Source organism: Neovison vison, chromosome 13, assembly GCF_020171115.1.
Source record: "Neovison vison isolate M4711 chromosome 13, ASM_NN_V1, whole genome shotgun sequence".
In the NCBI taxonomy this organism is placed as follows: domain Eukaryota; kingdom Metazoa; phylum Chordata; class Mammalia; order Carnivora; family Mustelidae; genus Neogale; species Neogale vison.
The window spans coordinates 55,707,207-55,715,536 of NC_058103.1; positions in this window are offsets into that span (position 1 = coordinate 55,707,207).

Below are 8,330 nucleotides of genomic sequence, written 5' to 3' on the forward strand. Positions count from 1 at the left end.
GATATTACCCAGACATTAAAAAAAGCAATACGTCTATCTGCAACAACATTGATGAACAGTGAATATAGATGACATTATTCAAAGTAAGTTTGAATAATGTAAGTTACAGTAAGTAAGTTAGAGGAAGTTAGAGGAAGACAAATATTGTATGGTTTCACTTATATATATAATCTAAAAAAAATTGTAAAAATTTCTGTTATTTCCCTCCATTATATAATTGGGTCCCATGATAAAGGAAATGACATAGTACAAAAACTTACATTCAATTCATTTATTACTATCTTTTAAACATACTGTTGGAAGAAAATTACCTGTAAGTAAATATGGCTAACAATTTCTCCCATCCTGTCTGAGCAATGCCTCTCTTCCCATCAAGAGGTAGAGGCTATTTCCTCATCTTTAAATCTTGACTGGTTTACTCTTTCCAATAGGAAGGGACAGAAGTGATTTTCTTAGACTTCTCAGTCTATCTGTATCTAAAGAAAACTTTCAGGGTAGATTTCACCCTCTTAGAGCCCCATGCCAGAGTGTAAGAATTCTGATTACTCTGCTTTAATGTTCCAGCTGGATCCCAGCATTTATGGGTATCCCCAGAAGAGGATCTAGAGAAAATAATAAAGTCATCTTAAATGTTCCAGCCCCAGTCAATCTCTCAGCTAAATTTACCTACATAAATAACCCTAACTGACACCATATGGAGCAAAAACATTGTAAATTTGAGCCTAGTTATACAGTAAAGGATTAATCTTACTCAAGAAAGGCTTTGTCTTTACCCTGGCTCCTGGGAGGTAACTCTAAACCTTTGACACCCCCTGCCTGATAATAGTATATTTGTTTTCTTAGGGGCCTTTGGGTCCATGTTAACAACATGATTTATGATGGGGGCCATGCTGGTGGTGGGGTACCAGAAAGACTTCTGGAAGGGAGGCTAGGGTTATCCATGCTGGTGGTCAGTCATATCCACACAACCACTTTTCTGTGAAAACTCTAGATACCAAGGTTCAGGAGGCTTTCGTGGTTGTAAGTGCTCCATGCATATTGTCACACAATGTTGCCAGAAAATTAGGGACTATGTCTATGGCTCCACTGGGAAAGCACAATGGCAAACTCTGTGCTTGAAATCTCCTACACCTTGTCTTATGTGTTACTTCCCTTGGGTGACTTTAATCTCTATCCTTTCACTATAATAAACCATAATTGTGAGAATAACATTTTAACTGAGTTTGATGGGTCCTTCCAATGAATTATTGAACCTGTGGCTCACTTGAGGACCCCTGCAGATGTAGTCACTATCAGAATTGAGATGGATCTTGCAGACTCCTGAACTTGGAGTTGATGTCAAAAGTGATAGTAGTGTTGGGGACTCCTGAACTTTGCACTAGTTAACCCACAAGGATATGAAAAAAAAAAAATAAGGTTAAGTCATTTATTTTGCTGCATTTATTACACATCAATAGACAGTCAATGTGAAATTTAAATAAATTCTTTAATTTTCAAGATAGCTGAACCAAAAGTCATTCTTTTTTTTTTTTTTTAATAAAGATTTTATTTATTTATTTGACAGAGAGAGACCACAAGTAGGCAGGGAGGCAGGCAGAGAGAGAAGGGGGTCAGGAAGCAGGCCCCCTGCTGAGCAGAGAGCCCGATGCGGGACTCGATCCCAGGATCCTGGGACCATGACCTAAGCCAAAGGCAGCGGCTTAACTCACTGAGCCACCCAGGCACCCCCAAAAGTCATTCTAATACAAACCAAACATCATCACTAAATATATGCTCATCAGCATAGATCCATTTTTCCTTCTCTGCTATGTTAATGTGGAAAATTTCACCTATATTTAACTACACATATTTAAAATTAATTATTTTTAGGGGCACTTGGGTGGCTCAGTTGGGTAAGCAAGTCCTTTGGTTCAGGACATGAAGTCCTTTGGTTCAGGACATGATCTCAGGGTCCTGGGATCCAGCCCCATATACAGCTCCCTGCTCAGCAGGGAGTCTGCTTCTCCCTTTCCCTCTGTCTCTCCAATCATGTTCTCTTCCTCTTCTCTCAAATAAATAAAATATTTAAAAAACTTAAAAGTTAAAAAAAATACGTTTAGTGTCTTTGTTGTTTTACTTATTTCCATATGTGTAATAGTGTGTGTATTCAAGTATATGTGTGGGCATGTGTGACCATGCATGTGCTTCCATTTTAGCTAATTCAAAGAAGATGAAGGCATGTGGGGGATATATATTTCAAAAGGTTTTAAAATGACCAACCATATAAAATATCTTTTAAAATCACAGAAATTTAGTGGCACTTGGATGGCTCAATTGCCTAGCATCTAACTCTTGGTTTTGGCTGAGGTCATGATTTCAGGATCCTGAGATCAGATTCATGATGGGCTCTGCACTCAGACCAGAGTCTGCTTGACATTCTCTGTCCCTCTACCTCTGACATTACCCCTACTCATGTGTGAGTTTTAACAAATAATTTAGCAAAATATTTTTAAAAAGTCACATAAATTTAGAAAAAGTTATTAGAAATAATGCAACTGAATCACTTTTTTTCTCAGTTGGGAAAGTTAAAAAATATAGCATATAAGTGATTTACCATAGGTCAGATAACTTCTACCTCACAAAGCCAAGAACCCAAATCTAGCAAATGTAAGGTTTTCCCTACCATTCCATGTTGCAGCAAAATGAAAGAATATATTTTAAAAAATCAATAAAGACCCATAGAAATTGTTAAGGTCTCTAGCTAACTACCTCAGAGTTAAACAAAGCATTAGACAAGTTGGATACCTTACAACCTGAGATAATGTTCTATCACAGCCCATTCTACTGCCACTGCCAGAATGACTTACTTGCTTGTTCCCAATTATGAAATATGAAAAGTGAGTAACTCTTTTCTTTAGCAACTAACATAATTGGTAAGTATTATCAAATGAAAAAGTCATGTGGAGGGGCGCCTGGGTGGCTCGTGGGTTAAGATTCTGTCTTCGGTTGAAGTCATGATCTCAGGGTCCTGGGATCAAGCCCCGCATTGGGCTCTCTGCTCAGCAGGGAACCTGCCTCCCCATACCCCTCTGCCTGTCTCTCTGCCTACTTGTGATCTCTGTGTGTCAAAAAAATAAAATCTTAAAAAAAAAAGAAAAAGAAAAAGTCACATGGAAATGCCATACTAATTAGAATGGTATAAGAGAGAATTCTGACATGAATGTCCCAGGTTAGAAAGCAGAAGAAATAATTCCTTTGTAAGACCATATCTCCAGTGATAATCAAAATTAAAAAAAACTAGAAAATCTAAACATATGTTAAGTAATTCATATTGGTTGATGTACCTAAGATTATGAAAAAAAGAATACAATCTGGATATAACATGTTTCTAGGGATTCAAATGAGCATCAACTAATAATATTTATAGGAAATCAAATTTAGATGGATAATATCTACATATTTATGCCTGTATTATGTTTTAATTTATATGTGAAATAGTTAATATAAATTATTTTCCTATGTATCTACCCTTAAAAATAAATGCAGTACATATCATAAAGAACATTCAAATATTTATTATCTAACTTTTGGGGATATCTTTTATATTTAAAAGGATATTATTACTTTTAAGTTTACTGTTTAAATCTCGCCAAAGTATTCATTTAAATAAAGCAATTTGCTTAGGTAACATGTACTCTATTTTTCAGGTGATAGTCGGATGGAAATTTTTATAACTACCATTAAACATATTTTTCAATTTAAATTTCTATAATATGGGAGGAGTCAAGATGGTGGAGAAGTAGCAGGCTGAGACTACATTAGGCACCAGGAGATCAGCTAGATAGCTTATCTAAACATTGCAAACACCTACAAATCCAATGGGAGATCAAAGAGAAGAAGAATAGCAATTCTAGAAACAGAAAATCAACCTCTTTCTGAAAAGTAAGACTGGCAGAGAAGTAAATCCAAAGCAACGGGAAGATAGACTGCGGGGAGAGAGGCCAGCTCCCGGCAAGCAACAGAGCAAAGAAGAATAAAATCAGGAATTTTAAAAGTCTGTTCCACTGAGGGACAGCGCTCCAGAGGCTAAAGTGAGGTGAAGCCCATGCGGGGTCAGCGTGGCCCCAGGTCCCACAGGGTTACAGAAGGATCAGGGGTGCCTGAGTGTTGCAGAGCTCACAGGTATTAGAACGGGGAAGCCAGAAACAGAGACAGAGCCAAAGAGTGAGCCCTCAGCTGGGGGTTACCTTGAACTGGTCACTGGCTGGGTGAGCTCAGAGCATGGCCCAAGGTCAGGCAGACGAGAGTTACTGGGCCTTATTCTCTGAGGGCACACTGAGGAGCGGGGCTCCGAGCTCTCAGCTCCTCTGGGCTGGAGACTGGGAGGCTGTCATTTCATTCCCATCCTCTGGAACTCTAGGGAAAGTGCTCAGGAAACAAAAGCTCCTGAAAGCGAACCTAAGCGGATTACTCAGCCCGGCCCCTGGTAAGGGCGGTGCAATTCCGCCTAGGGCAAAGACACTTGAGAATCACTACAACAGGCCCCTCCCCCAAGAGATTAACAAGAAATCCAGCCAGGACCAACTTCACCTACCAAGGAGTACAGGTTCAATACCAAGGAGAGCAACGGAATTCCAGAGGAGGAGAAAGCAAAGCACTGAACTCATGGATTTCTCCCCATGATTCATTAGTCTTACAGTTAATTTAATTTGTTTTGTTTTTATTTTTTTTCTTCTTCTGCTGAATTTTTTTTTAATTTTACCCTTTTCTTAACATTTTGAACTAGTTTATCTAATATATATATTTATATTTTTTCTCTATTCGTTTTCTTTTATTTATTTATTTATTTATTTATTTGACAGAGAGAAATCACAAGTAGACGGAGAGGCAGGCAGAGAGAGAGAGAGGGAAGCAGGCTCCCTGCTGAGCAGAGAGCCTGATGCGGGACTCGATCCCAGGACCCTGAGATCATGACCTGAGCCGAAGGCAGCAGCCTAACCCACTGAGCCACCCAGGCGTCCTATTCGTTTTCTTTTTTTAATTGTTTCTTTTTTTTTTCTGAACCTCTTCTTCTTCCTTTCCCTTCACCTCCCTATGATTTGGGATCTCTTCTGATTTGGTTAAAGTGTATTTTTGGGGGGTCTTTGTCACCCTTTTAGTATTTTACTTGTTCCTTCATATTCTCTTATCTGGACAAAATAACAAGGCGAACAAGAGGCAGTACCGAAGGCTAGGGACCTAATCAATACAGACATTGGTAATATGTCAGATCTAGAGTTCAGAATGACGATTCTCAAGGTTCTAGCCGGGCTCGAGAAAGGCATGGAAGATATTAGAGAAACCCTCTCGGGAGATATAAAAGTCCTTTCTGGAGAAATAAAAGAACTAAAATATATTCAAGTTGAAATCAGAAAAGCTATTATGAGGTGCAATTAAAAAAAGGAGGCTCTCACTGCTAGGATAAATGAGGCAGAAGAAAGAATTAATGATATAGAAGATCAAATGACAGAATAAAGAAGCTGAGCAAAGGAGGGACAAACAGCTACGGGACCACAAGGGGAGAATTTGAGAGATAAGTGACACCATAAGATGAAACAACATTAGAATAATTGGGATTCTAGAAGAATAAGAAAGAGAGAGGGGAGCAGAAGGTATATTGGAGAGAATTATTGGAGAGAATTTCCCTAATATGGCAAGGGAACAAGCATCAAAATCCAGGAGGTGCAGAGAACGCCCCTCAGAATCAATAAGAATAGGTCCACACCCTGTCACCTAATAGTAGAATTTACAAGTCTTAGCTACAAAGAGAAAATCCTGAAAGCAGCCCAGAAAAAGAAGTCTGTAACACACAATGGTAAAAATATTAGATTGGCAGCAACGTATCCACAGAGACCTGGCAGGCTGGCCTGATATATTCAGAGCACTAAATGAGAAAAACATGCAGCCAAGAATACTGTATCCAGCTAGGCTATCATTGAAAATAGAAGGGGAGATTAAAAGCTTCCAGGACAAACAAAAACTGAAAGAATTTGCAAACACCAAACCAGATCTACAGGAAATAGTGAAAGGGGTCCTCTAAGCAAAGAGAGAGCCTACAAGTGGTAGATCAGAAAGGAACAGAGACAATATACAGTAACAGTCACCTTTCAGGCAATACAATGGTACTAAATTCATATCTCTCAATAGTTACCCTGAATGTTAATGGGCTAAATGCCCCAATCAAAAGACACAGGGTATCAGAATGGATAAAAAAACAAAACCCATCTATATGTTGCTGACAAGAAACTCATTTTAAACCCGAAGACACCTCCAGATTTAAAGTGAGGGGATGGAAAACAATGTACCATGCTAATGGACATCAGAAGAAAGCAGGGGTGGCAATCCTTATATCAGATCAATTAGATTTTAAGCCAAAGACTATAATAAGAGATGAGGAAGATCTCTATATCATACTCAAAGGATCTGTCCAACAAGAAGATCTAACAATTTTAAATATGTATGCCCCTAATGTGGGAGCAGCCACTATAAAAACCAATTAATAACAAAATCAAACACATCAACAATAATACAATAATAGTAGGGGACTTTAACACTCCCCTCACTGAAATGGACAGATCATCCAAGCAAAAGATCAACAAGGAAATAAAAGCCTTAAACGACACACTGGGCCAGATGGACATCACAGATATATTTAGAAAATTCCTTCCCAAAGCAATAGAATACACTTTCTTCTCTAGTGCACATGGAACATTCTCCAGATCACATCCTAGGTCCTAAATCAGGTCTCAACCGGTATCAAAAGATTGGGATCATTCCCTGCATATTTTCAGACCACAATGCTCTCAAGCTAGAACTCAATCACAAGAGGAAATTTGGAAATAACCCAAATACATGGTGACTGAATAGCATCCTTTTAAAGAATGAATGGGTCAACCAGGAAATTAAAGAAGAATTGAAAACATTCATGGAAACAAATGATAATGAAAACACAACGGTTCAAAATCTGTGGGACACAGAAAAAGCAGTCCTGAGAGGAAAATATATAGCAGTACAAGTCTTTCTCAAGAAACAAGAAAGGTCTCAAGTACACAACCTTACCCTACACCTAAAGGAGCTAGAGAAAGAACAAGAAAGAAAACCTGAACCCAGCAGGAGAAGAGAAATCATAAATATCAGAGCAGAAATCAATGAAATGAAACAAACAAATTAAAAAAAAAAAACAGAGCAAATCAACAAAACCAGGAGCTGGTTTTTTGAAAGAATTAATAAGATTGATAAACCCCTGGCCAGACTTATCAAAAATAAAAGAGAAAGGACCCAAATAAATAAAATCATGAATGAAAGAGGAGAGATCACAACCAACACTAAAGAAATACAAACAATTATAAGAACATACTATGAGCAACTCTACGCACCAAATTTGACAATCTGGAAAAAACGGATGCATTTCTAGAGACATATAAACTACCACAACTGAACCAGGAAGAAATAGAAAACCTGAACAGACCCATAACCAGTAAGAAGATTGAAACAGTCATCAAAAATCTCCAAACAAACAAAAGCTCAGGGCCAGATGGCTTCCCAGGGGAATTCTACCAAACATTTAAAGAAGAACTAATTCCTATTCTCCTGAAACTGTTCCAAAAAATAGAAATGGGAGGAAAACTTCCAAACTCATTTTATGAGGCCAGCATCACCTTGATTCTAAAACCAGACAAGGATCCCATCAAAAAAAAGAACTAGAGACCAATATCCTTGATGAACACAGATGCGAAATATCTCACAAAATACTAGCCAATAGGATTCATACATTAAAAAGATTATTCACCATTACCAAGTGGGATTTATTCCAGGGATGCAAGTTTGGTTCAACATCTGCAAATCAATCCATGTGATACAACGCATTAATAAAAGAAGAACAAGAACCATATGATACTCTCAATAGATGCTAAAAAAGCATTTGACAAAGTACAGCATCCCTTCCTGATCAAAACTCTTCAAAGTGTAGGGATAGAGGGCACATACCTCAATATTATTAAAAAAAAAAAAAAAAACACCGCAAATATTCTCAATGGAAAAAAATTGAAAGCTTTTCTGCTAAGGTCAGGAACATGGCAGGGATGTCCATTATCACCACTGCTATTCAACATAGTACTAAAAGTCCTAGCTTCAGGAATCAGACAACAAAAGGAAATTAAAGGCATCCAAATCGGCGAAGAAGAAGTCAAACTATCACTCTTTGCAGATGACATGATACTATATGTGGAAAACCCAAAAGACTCCACTCCAAAACTGCTAGAACTTGTACAGGAATTCAGTAAAGTGTCAGGATATAAAATCAATTCACAGAA